We start from the raw sequence: 13,148 nt of genomic DNA, 5'->3' as shown, positions 1-13,148 counted from the left end.
TAAAGCCAGCTCAGTCAGAAAGCCGGTTCTCCTAACCATCTCACTTTCATGAATATTCAGTTTCCAAATTCAAATTAAAAATGTACCCAGATAATAGACTTTGGGGGTCAGACCCTAAAGGTCCTTTGGCTGCTATTCCGTCTTTGACAGTAGCCAAGGGAGGGTGCCAGGGAGGAGGAGTACAAGAACAGGGTAAGCATACAATCATACCTGCCAGGAAAATCATTCAGCTTGCATCAGTCTGAAGCTAAGGAGCTCCTTGAGCTTCAGGTGGTGTTTTTGCATTTAATGGCTCTCAGTCAATTTTTCTTCTGGGAAAACGACTGTTATTCACGTAATTTTGCTTCATGAAAAGAACATATTTCATTGAAAGTTGCTTCCTTGTGTTCACTTTGAACTCTGGAAATATTTACGGTGGCCAACTTTGTTCCTGTACAAAAAACCAACAGGGAACATGTCACACATGACAGACATCAGTAGAAATTCAATGTCGCTTATTAATGCACTTGAGAGATTTTCAAATATACATTTCCCATGAAAAGTCAAAAGAGGTCTACCTTCCTCAGTTGCTGTCTCAGTGACAGTTTTTACCTGTAGTAAACTATACAGTTAAGTACCATTTCAGATATTTACTCAGATCTGAAATAAGAAATTATTCCAGATTATTTCTTGCATTTCTTTCATAGTATATACATTCTGACTTGCTTCTGATGCCTGTGATTAACTAACTCCAGATACTCGGTTGCTTACAATGGCAATTTTTCATATGGATTTGACTTAGACATTTCACCAGCTTTAGCATCCAAATATTGGATGCTATCAGTGTACACATTGAGTACAGCAATATATTTTCCCAACCACAAAATGTCATCAACACTGACAACCCCGTCATGGTCTTAAATCCAATATCCTGTGGCCTCACTGACTTCTGCATTTTAATTTGCTATCCCAGTGCACAGTAATTTCTGGTTATCTGTGTCATAGTCTTAAGCACATCTCAAGATGAAATGTTGGCAGGTTGTCATGTTTGTTAAGAACAGGTGCTCTGACTATGGGTTGTTTTTTTATTATTTTATTTTTTTTCCTTTCTCTAGCTACACTTTGAAATTGGGTACTCTGCATGTGGAAGTAACCTCTGGCCATCCGCAACATGTAGATCCTTTTATCCTCAATTTATACATACGTGCAAAAACATTAATTTTAATCAGGAAAAGCTAAAATGAAATACCAGTGAAGGAAGACTTGTTAGGCATGACATTTCATTTATAGATACAGCTGAGAAGATTAACGTCTGAGCCAGCAGCCTGTCCTTTACTACCTTCAGCTACCCAGAAATGAAACGTCACATATGACAACTCATTCCTCACTGCTTCTGAGAAATTCTCACTGCCATTTCTTTCTGTCTCCCTAGACTCTATCTCCCTACACAATAATATTAATTAAACAACAAATCCAGAGAGTTCTAAAGAAGGAAACGTGCACAATTGCTTTCAGGGCATGCATATATTTATATATTTTATTCAGATTAATGTTTTAAATGTCTTTAATGTGTGACTTACATGAAATAAGGTTAGTTCCTTGGGACTCTGCTTCTGGAAAAACTTCAGAACAAATGAACGTACCTATAAACAAACACACTTGGGCAGCAGGACAAGAGAAAGAGAAGAGAAAGAGAAAATGGGAGAAGAGGAAGAATATAGGTGGAAGCCCAAGGAGATTTGTTTGCAGACATCAATGCCAGAATGATTACTCTACAACTGAGTTAGGAACTAATCTGAGTCCAGGGTCCCTTTTATTCTCATAGCTTTCTATTCACACTGTTAAATTAACTTCTTACTACTAACATGGAGTACAAAAATAAACTTTCCAAAGGAAAAAATGAATTATATATAATGCAGAACACATGGAAGTGAAGAAAAAATCATTTTATTTTAATGTCTGTTTAAACAGGGTGATATCTTCTAATTTTTCAGGTGAGTCTAACTGATCAAAAACACATTGTCCAAATTCCCTAATACATAGCCATATCCTAACAGCTTTTATTCAAGCAATAGGTTAGAAGGAAAGCAAACCTTAAGTAGATTTCTATGAGTCAAAATTAAAATATAGACAAAATAATGTAATAATGCTTGTGTGTGATGCAGAAAAGGAAAAATGAAAATGTTTTTTCCCATGAATGTAGATAGATGCATCACAATAGTTTTAGTACTGTTTTATATTTACAATAACAACCTTTCTGTAAGTGCAGAATTCAAACGAATTTTTACAAAAAAAATAGCAAAAGGATATTTTGCATGTCCTAGATGATCCACAGGGATTACAGTAATTCTATATCAACACAGTGCTATCCCAGTAATCAGAGCATCTCCCTGGCTTCACAGGTGCATTGCACGCACAATAAGATTGGCAGGCAAAACAAAACAACATTATTACTCATATAGATGATTTGCATCACTTATGACACTTATGAAATTCAGAGGTGCTGGTTATATTTGTTCAGGCCCTATTTGAAGGCACTGTCCAAAAGGCAGCAAGAAAATCCAGCTTATTCAAATATTACTCATTAGCACAACACAGCAAATAGTAAGGCGGCTACCCCTGCCTTCATCAAATGATATTTCTAACAGCATTTTATCTAAATATTTCACTAAACATATTGTTCAGCTGCTTCGCACGCGTTAGTAACATAAGACAACTTGACATCTCTTACATTTTTCATGAGGGGTAGTTTCACACAAGTCTAGCTAGACTTAGGAAAGCATTATTATAGAAAAATCACTGGAGAATGAATTGTTTACAGCGACAATGGGTTTCTTGAGCTTTTCTGTCTGAGAAGATGCATTGGCTGTGATCACCAGGTATTTTAGCACAGAGCTTTTTCTTTCCCCACTCAAGTACATTCTTTCTGGAACTCCGAAATGTCAGGCAATTGGCAGATACACTTTACATTTGCCTCATTTCTTCCTACCGAAATTGTCTTTGCTAACAAAAGAGAAACTCAAAGCCAGTTTTTCCCACTAGGAGTATTTGTCATCTCTTCATGTTCATTGTGTTTGGAAAATTCAGGGTAAAGACTCTGACTGACACCCAGGTTGCTTTGCCATGAAAATCTCATAGCTTATTTGCAATGCCTATCATGCTGAGCAGAAAAACAGGTGCTTGTGCTGAAATAGAGGGTGTGTGTGTACAGGAGTCAACATCTCTCTATAGAATTAGAGAGAAGAAAAATGGTGATTCTAAGGAAGCACTGTTGACACTGGGAAACCATAAGACAACACTTTAAAGAAAATTAATTACTAATATTGCCCACTATTAAATCTTCTACCATAGTATTAACACAGCAAAAGCATGTGATGAAGTAATGCTTTTGAATATCCTATTTCTGCAGCAATTTTAGTATATAGGCAACATTTAACTAATTTTCAGGGGACATGATCTAGATGGACCAGCACATTTTCAAAAGTCAGACTAACACCAACAAGGTCTGATATTAGATAGCAGAAAGCTTTTTTTTTCCTTTTTTTTTTTTTTCCCCTTCTCCTTTTGAAGAAACACCTGGAAATTAAATGCAAAAAGCCAGCTTTTTGGGTAGTTGTCTAGCTTGCAGGGAGATTTCCTGTCCACTCATTTCTAGACATTGATAAATTCGTGGAGGGACTTATTTTTAGGTTTTAACTAAAATGGACTTCTGCTCTGCTGAAGAAAGACAAATACACACCAAATTTTACGCCTGTTAGATATTGAACTGTATTTACACACTCTAGGAAACACTTAAATATTATTGGAAAAAAAAATAAAGCCTTCTGCTCTGAAATTAGTGCCAGGCAATGTGCTGCTATTGCAGCCAACACCTGCCAAGCCCATCTTCATGTATTCCACTGCATGAGCATGGGACCAATACCATGGTCTAAGGGTATAGGTCAAGGTCACAATTCTATGCATCCAGTCTGAGTTATCACCATGCATTAAGAAGCAGCTAAGTTCATGCCTTTCTATGATGTTATAATCTCAGCAACATTTGAAATTTAGAGGCTGTGAGAGTCCTGAGGAATTTTTACTGTTTTGGAAGAATAAATCAAGATTACACTAATTTTCTGCACACACATACCCCACCCCTTAACAAGCTTGTAACTGCTTCCATGCACTAAACATTAACCTCGGGACTTCAAGAACAGTCACTACGCCAACACATCAAAAGAAATAGAAAATCTATAGAATGGGAAATTTACTATGATTTGAAGACCTTGCATCAAGACACCCTCATCAAAAAAGGCAAATGCAATTATTTAAAACTTACTTCCGTGCAACGTCATCTTTGCAACTCCGAGATTCCATTTTTAATCACACTGCAGACCAACTCCTTCCTCTCTCTCTCAAGCAAGCAATTAGTCACCACTTACTTCTATTATTTACTTCTAAAAGGGGAAAAGCTCACCTTCAACTTTTATCCCTAAGCCATGCTGAGACACTTTTAAAGTTATCCAGTTACAAACTGGGTTATTTCTACAGCTTCTTTCATGTAAGAATTGTAAAGAACTTCACTAAACAATTCCATTTAAAATGGCTAATCAAGCCATCAAGTCTTATAAGATGCAGATGTTCTTCTCATTCCTGCTGTAGACTTGCTGAGCAATTGCGGGGAAATTATTTCAGTTCATTGTGCTTTGTTATCAGTTTAATGAATAGAGAACCAATAATTCCTTTCTCTGACCTTTTGTAACACTTGCTCTGAAGCCTATTGTAAATTTTACTGTGCACATACTGTCTCTTATTATGTATAAATTTGGTATTTATTAAAATAATAAATTTATTAAAATAAAGCCTTGATTTCAGTTGGGACCTCAAACAACAACTATAGAAGAAATAACTAGTATACAGGCATTTCAGCTGGAAAAAATGATTATGCTATTTTTTCCTCCTAAAATACAATGCTTCAGCAGTGAAGTTAAGATGAACAATCTAACACACATTTTCATTCCCTGCTTTGTAATGCCACATCATCTTGCAGCTATCCAATATTAAATGGGGAAATCTCTCCCCTAATACAAGATATTACTTCTAGCAACCAAGGTAACATTGATTAACTCATGCATCCTTTCTAAGCCCTTAAAATTTTATAGGCTATGCAAGTTATTTTTAATACAATCCTGAATAAAGGGACTTGTGATATATGAATATTACCAAGCCTTTAAAACAAAGCCTGTAGTGAGTGAATATTAAATGTGGTCTACTATTACATCAGAAAAGATATGCTTAAAAAAATAATTAAAAAAACGCCACAGGCAGAAGGACTGTCTACTTAATCCAGAGACATAAAATCAAAAGGAATATTAGAAATGAAAGTAAAGTTTCCTATCTGTGCTTAGAGATGCACAGCACAATTTCAGACAGATGACAATATTCATGGATAGGCTGCTAGAGACAATTTTTTGATGCTTTCCCTTTCTGATTATTTGGATGCTAATGGTAAATACTAGTGTTTTCTAGGATCAGTCAAATTATTCTCAGAACAAATTTTCACCATGGACAGTATTTGATATACATCAAGGAATGAACAAGGCTGATGGTATGCCCTAGATTAATCTGTTGTCTTTGTGCAATTAATTTTACTGTATTACAGGCTCAGCATTATACAGAAGGCCACTGGAGAGCTACAGACAACTACAGACATGGTGGTAAATTCCAATGGATTATATGTTTGGCTTTGCACTGCTGGAGAAAAAAAAAAAAAGATCATCTCAACAGAAGTCATGTCCTAATTTCACAAGTAATCAGGATTGGAGAAGTCACTGTTTCTGAAAGTAGTCTTTTTCCTGCCCTACACTTTTAGGGTAAATAAGGAAAATTTTCTTTTTTTCCTCCCCCTCTTTCACATAAGATAGACTAATTTTCCTCATTTCCTACAATGTTCCTGTTTGCACCCTTCACTGAATTTAGGCTTCCTAGATACGAAAGGCTTTCTGAGCACATCCACAGCTGTCAGAACATGAAAACAGCTTCAGTATTTTTTTAAATTTACTTTAAATTAATTTAATAATAAATTAATTAATAAATTAAATTAATTTACAGTAATTTAAAGTAAAATATTTTTTAATTCATTTTTTAAAAATTGTTTAATAAGTAGAAATCTTTTCTATGGTTGTTTTTGTTAAGGATAAAATAATAGATAAATATTAAAAAAAATAGACCAAAAGGGACAGATAGGTTGCAGTGCTTGCTATGACAATGATGGCTTGTACCACGCAATTTCTAAATGCAGGTTTCCAGCTTCATAGTGCTTTAAAACTTTGTTTTAAATTCCCCAAAACTGAAGTTTCACTGAAAAGTTAACTATTTTTGTTGTAACCAGCCAGATAGAGTTTTGAGAGGAGAGAAAATGGATTTGAATTTGAGGAATTTCTAATTCTCTGAGATAACACTTTCGCATTTCTAATATTTAGTTTTGAAAATTAAGGTTTTTTTTTTTGTTATATGAGTATTTCAAAGTTTGTCTACAATCACATTGTAGCTTAGAAACCTATTAGAAAGGCTTAGTCTTTCTGATATTTTAGTATAATAAAGTTCATTAATGTAACAGTAGTGAGTCACCTAGCTTTATATGACTACTCAGTGTCTTCAGTACCAATCTCCAACAGACTGCAGAATAATAAAATTCATAAGCTGGAAAGATCTGCAAGTTATCAAAACAAAAATATCAAGGACAGTTTCTACAGAATTGAAAATATAAAACATAATATAAGCTTGTCTTTTGGAAAAAAATAATAAAAACAAGCTAATGAATTTGAGATGAAAAATCTTTATTCAAAGACGAGACACTGGGGAACTAATATATCTGCTTACATCTATACATTTCTGTTATTAGTTACATAAATAAATTGCAGTCCATATTAATGCTAGATCCCCTGTATCAGGCAAAATGTAAAGATCATGCAAATTAGAAATTGCCCAGAGTAAAACAAATCTATATATTTAAAACCATGTTGCCACCTAGGGAAAAGTCATGCAAGCATCTCTATCTCCACGTATTCCACCCACCTTGACTAGCTCTTCTCTACCTGAAACACTTCTTGTCTAATGAATTTCTAAGAGGTAAAAACAACAAAAAAAATCCACTGCATAAATTGTGAAGCACACATTTATATTCCAGCTAATTAAGGGAAATATCCTCTACCAATATTAAGGAGTAGCAAGTAAACAGTTGAAGTAAACAGATCTTTTATTTAGGCTGGCTGCCATGGTAAATGCAAAGACCTGGGAGACATGAGCATGGGCAGAAGAGGGCTCAGAATACATGAAAGAACTTCAGCTTTCAGGTACGAACCCGTGGAAGCCTTCAGGAAAAACACCACCCCACACAGCCAAAGATGTAAATTAGTAGACAACTAAGCAAATTAGGGGGAAAAAAACTAGTACATTGGGAACACAGTGGCCAGAGAGAAAAGGTCTCCTGAAAACAGTTTTTTGGCAAAAGGAAGATGTTCTGAAAGCAAGCAAGAAAATAGCTGATGTGGAGATTGACAGCTAATTAGACAAACTTGTAAATCGATGTGACGGCAAAGAATGTTATTGTGATTTTACACCGTATTAATAAAGATTTCATTCTGTGGACAGAGCTAATTAAATGTCTTCCATTGAATGGTGTTGGGCCCAAATTTACCATATGTACAAGCCTGACACAACCCAGAAAGATACAAACTGGAAGGAGTTCTGGGCAGAGGGAGTAGGGAGGAAAAAAGAAATAATGAAAAAAGCGTTGCCAAGTATATGTGAAGAAACATTTGAACAAAAAATTAATGAGGGAATTGGACAAGATGACTTCCTGATGTCCCTTCCCACCTCAACCATTCTTATTCCACAATTGTGCAATTGTTCAGATGGTTTAAGACACAAATAATGTAAATAACAGGTGAGACAGTCTATTTAACACACTAGAGAAGCAGTATTTCACATAGGAGTAAAACAGACTGGGAAAAATAAAGATGATATTTGTATGAATTAATGCAATACGTATAAAGGAGCGTGTATCAGTGAGGTTGGTTCCATTCTACGACTTGAGAGATATTCGATTTGATTGCCTGAAAACCAGACTCCAATTCAGAAATCTGTTCTTGCTGGAACATTTCTGGGAAAATCCATAAAGTTTTTTTTCTTCACATCTAACCTCTGCTCATAACTGACTCCTATAACCACAGTGGTCTGATTATAATGCAAACACTATAAACCAGAAACATCTGTCTCAGGAAATGACACAAGCACACAGTTGGGAATCACACTGAATTTCCACAGCAAGTTTAATTGTTACTTTTACCTTCTATCCATACCTTGCCCTGTCTCTCTATATTGGGTGAGGAAAGGAATTAATCTGCTAAGGCAGCATTGTACGCACTGGAGGAAAACAAAAACATTCCCACACAGAAGCCTGTTTTGTTCCTAGTTTTCTTAGGGAAAGAATATCACAGCTTCTTGCATTTTGAAGAAAATAGAGACAAAACAGAAGATAACTTCATTATCTATTTCGTTATTGGACATGATTATTAAATATTTATCTTTTGGGGATCTTGCTGAGCAGGTTGTCTTGGCAATAGTCCCCTCATTTTCCTGTCTACCTGCTCTTCAGTTTCCAAAGATTTCTTTCTGAATTTTGCATTTTCTTTGTTTTAGCCATGGCTTCTTCCCTGTAAATAATCACAGTCACAAATATGCTATGTATGCTGAAATACATACATGTTGATATACATAATTTTTAAATATGCATATAGAATTTCAACTTGACAGTTCTCAGTATCATTTCTTTGGCTTAGAGATTTGGACCTGACCCCTGACAGCCAATGATGATTTCAACTTAACGTGTAATAATCTCTGACAAGAGATTATTAATGTAATTATTATTAATTATGTAATAAGCTCTGACAAGCTTAAGAAAACACAGGAGGTCTTCATAGTTCTTATGGAGTGCACTTAGCCAATTTAGCTGCCTAATGACCAAGTCATCTGTAAAGAGAGGGTATTCAGGTAACATGGGTGGCATCAGTGCCTACATCTACATCCATTGAAGCCACCTTTGTTTAGCTAATACTAAACTGTTTCCAATAGAACTGCTTAGATTTTGCTGGACTGCACGCAAATTTCCATGATCCATCCTGAGACATAAGAAAAACATACGTAAAGCTAAAATGATACCAGATGACAATCTTATTTATAATGATGGCTGCAGCATTGTGCGCCAATATTAAGAAACTAATTTTTCACTCTATTTCCCTCCTGCAATTTTTTGAGATTTAACTGATCATTCCTCAGCTGTAATTTTGAGCTCCACTGAACTGTTGTGGCTGTTCCATTTAAATAAATAAATAATTTTTAAGAGTGTGAACTGAAGTCTTTCTGCCGCAGCTGAATGGTGCAATTCATTGCGTTCTAACCTTACCAGCATTCCTCAAGTGGTGACTTGGTATCTTTGTTGGGAAAAACAAGGATATCAACACTAACCCTGTTTCTTTTTCCCTGATTAAAAACAAGAACAAAAAAAGAACAACAACAAAAAAAACGCTAGTCATCATAGTGAACAGAAAACCAGGATGCATGCATGGGTATATATTATTCTACGTCTGTATATATTATGTACACATCTGTGTGCATGCAAGACTTGTATCTTAGCTATTCATACTTCAAACAACATTCTTGTGTGAATATGATTAAAAACAAAATTTGGGAACAGGAAGAAGTGTCTAGTCTTTCTCTGCTATAACTGCTTTGCAATCTTACACAGATTGTCCATTTTTCCTAAAAGATGGACAAACACAATTTTAAGTTTTCTGAGATTCTTTAACGTAGGTAGCTACAAAAAGACAAGCCATATCATAAATCACTGTTGTTTCGTGGTTTTTGTACCTCAACCTATAAAATTAGTTATTTGTGAAGAGGATATTACTAGAACCAACTCATGCCAAATTACTCATTTTAAAAATATCATTGCAAATGGATAATGTGATGGTTGAAAAAAAAAATCATTCCAAGCAGTAATTAACCAGTTTTTGCAGTAAGAACCAAATAACAATTACAATAATACTAACAGTAAAAGTAAAGGATTAAAGAAAGTCAGCACTATTTGGAATTGGAAAGCTTAGACCTCTGGTTTTCTTTAGTACAGTCTCGTTTGTTTTTGGTTTAAATCCCGTCCTGCCCTACAGTAGACCACAATGAATATCTCACCAAGGGTCACTAAGCAAGGACACAAACTGGTGTACCTCGCATGTTGGCAGCAGCTTGGAGCTGTCACACAGCAAGGAATGGAATTCTGTACTCCCTTCCTCGTGATGTACTGTAGAGATTTATAGATGGCAAAGCTGCACCAAGCTCCAGCCAAGTTTTTTTTTTTTTTTCCCCTAAACAGAAAAGCCCCCAAGTACTAATATATAGAACCCACCTACCACTGTTTAAAACAATAGTTTTAGATTAGGAAAAGCACCACAGGAAACAAAAGCATTATAATAGCATGGGATACAATGGAATGATAGTAATAGAATGTGAGAGGTTTACAGAAATGTGAGGAATACATACCAAGATAGATATTAAAAAAAATATGTTGGAGCAGCAAATAAATTAATTCCTCTGTGGAGCTGTACTAATTTCCAATGTGTGTCACCCCCTCCTCCCCCCCCCCCCCCTTCCTGCAAGTTATATTGTTCTGGGAGGCTGACAACATTTTAAACATACATGACATGTTCTAGCTGTTCTCAGCAGAAGACCTATTACATCTTATATTCCTTCAACATTATAATTTAATTAGCGTGGAAGCTATGTACACAAGCTGCATTTATTAAAAAATATAAATCAAAGTGTCTAATGCAAGTTATTGATATTTTCATCTCAGTTTTTCTGTACTGGTCCTCATAAAAATAATTTTAGTTTTGACAGCCTGACTTCCAGATTTTTATATCGTAGCTCTCAGTAGAACATGATCGTGCATTTACATGTTAACCTTTACATAAATTTTCTTTTAGCAAATGTATTTGATGCCAATTCATGCATGTGCATATTTTGAGGATTATATTTTTAAATTTCAATCATTTTGTCCATTTTCTTTAAAAGAAAGGGTTAGAGACTTTCCAGAAGGAAGATGAAGACAATCACTATTAAAGAATCTTAAATTACCAAACAAGTTATTCAAGTAAAACTATTAATACACCTCTCAGCATTAACCCACTTTGCTGCACACTCTCCACCAATGAGCTGCACACTTGCTTGAAAACCACATACATTTACATCTCACTAACCTCTAGCTATGATGCAAATTAGTTAAGTCACAGTATGATGCACAGCAGTTGATATACATACCACAGCATGGCAATGTGGTGTGTATATACATATGTACACAACAATAACACATGCACATAAGCTCAGAGATACTATACGTATTCCTGATAGTTGCCTGAAGAAAGAGGTGCCTACAGTTTTGTGCTCCTGAAAATGCCAGAACTATTGTCCTGAACATTAAAGTCTTAGTTGGCCAACATAAACATTCCAGGGATTTAATATATACAATATTTTGAAGTAATTATAACATCTATCTAAGCAGTCCATATTCAGCTAGCTAACTGTATTTGTCAAAGATATTTATGTATCACCAGCAATACCTAGTCATTATAGTACCTAGTCATTATAGAGAAATGATTACAGGAAAGAATCTAAATCACCGTTACAGCAATCTCAAAGTACAATATTGTAATTACAATTTGAATTTCAAATACAGAACACAGGGAGCAATGCATCTCTTTGGGACATAACTTTTGCTAGTCCTACTGCCTTCAATTTTTATGTTTTCTATTAGAAAATGGTATTCTCCATTATTTTTTCCTATTTCATTGATACTCTGCAAACCCATTTCTATAGAGATGATATACTACACTATGAACATATTTACATTTACTCTAAATATTTAAAGAGAAAAAGCCAGGATATATAGCATAAAAGTTATTTCTAAGCTAATCCATGTTTGCATTTTATTTGCGCACTCCATGGCTGAAAAATTAGTGGAGAAATAAATCACCAACACTCTTTGACCAAATCTGGAGACTGTGTTGGTTTGCCTGAAATATCTCAGATGATCCTTACCAATAAAAAGAAACAGGCCTGGTCTAACAGAAGACCTCTCAGTCCTCCTGGCAGTGCTGGAGCACCACAGTGGGGCCCAGAGGAAGGTAGCTGGGCAGCAGCGACTGATGTGGAAGAAGTCAGTCTTTGCCAGAGCAGCCTGGATCTCCTTGGCTTCCCCACCAGTGATGGAGGACCTTGGTTCGAAACCATTTTTTTTTTTCTTTTTTGCTTATTGAGAAGGAAACAAAGAATGAGACGTGCCTGAAAAGAAACAGTAACATTAGTGTCTCCATTCAGGTTATGGTATGAAAATAATTTACATCATTTTTCATTTACTTGGACGTTTGAGTAATACATGCTCGCTTTGAGTTAGTATTCTGCCAGTTCACCATGGCTGACTGTGAGGATGTATACGCTAGTTACAATACAACTGCTAATCCTGCTCAATTAAGTTCAAGACTTTCAAGTTTACTGAGTTTCAAAAAACAGTCTTAAAGTCCTGCCTCATTCAAATCAATTTACAAAGTAAGTTTACAGACACACAGAGAGAATCCAGGTTATATGAGGGATCTGTAGGAAACTATTTAGCAAGTAAACAGTAGCTCCCTATACAAAACTATACTAATTGTTGTCATCTTCTGGAAATGTTTTAACTGCTTTTTGCGTTGCATAACTTGAATGCCATTGACTCAAATGACAGATTAACAACCGGCATTAATTGGAGCACAAATTGCAAGGGCTTGATGAAATAGAGACATATGTTCTTTATACCCTACTCTGCAGACTGCAGGTTTTAATATGCTGAGGATAGAGTTGCTCCTTCTCTGTCTGGATATTTAAGAAGATTGGTGGGAGCATTCTCTAAACAAGTGCAGGCGGGTGGGGGCATATGGGTGATTTATACTCAGCAACTGAGCAACTGAAATTGGTATTTTTAACTTCTGAAGAACAGAAGAAAGGGCCCGAGGGCTTCCCTGTTCTGCCATCAATTCTTGGTTTTGGTGGGCTAAACTTCAGTTAAAATAGTAGGGGAAGTTTTGTACCTAAGCTCTTAA

The 13,148-nt window shown here is 35.5% G+C and overlaps 1 long non-coding RNA gene across 10 annotated transcripts in view; it reads right to left on the bottom strand.

The window, feature by feature from the left end:
* Positions 1–13,148, bottom strand: part of LOC310902062 — an 85,828-nt gene that overhangs the window by 49,165 nt on the left and 23,515 nt on the right. For 9 of the 10 annotated variants that reach the window (XR_014586443.1, XR_014586444.1, XR_014586445.1 and 6 more), the window contains exon 2: positions 211–430. This is a non-coding gene — a long non-coding RNA (uncharacterized lncRNA). Of the gene's footprint in view, positions 1–210; positions 431–1,559; positions 1,623–13,148 lie in introns of all 10 variants that reach the window. The other variant, XR_014586447.1, reaches the window with a different exon arrangement.

Source organism: Anser anser (assembly GCF_964211835.1).
Source record: "Anser anser genome assembly, chromosome: 6".
In the NCBI taxonomy this organism is placed as follows: domain Eukaryota; kingdom Metazoa; phylum Chordata; class Aves; order Anseriformes; family Anatidae; genus Anser; species Anser anser.
This window is presented reverse-complemented; position numbering and strand designations above follow the sequence as displayed.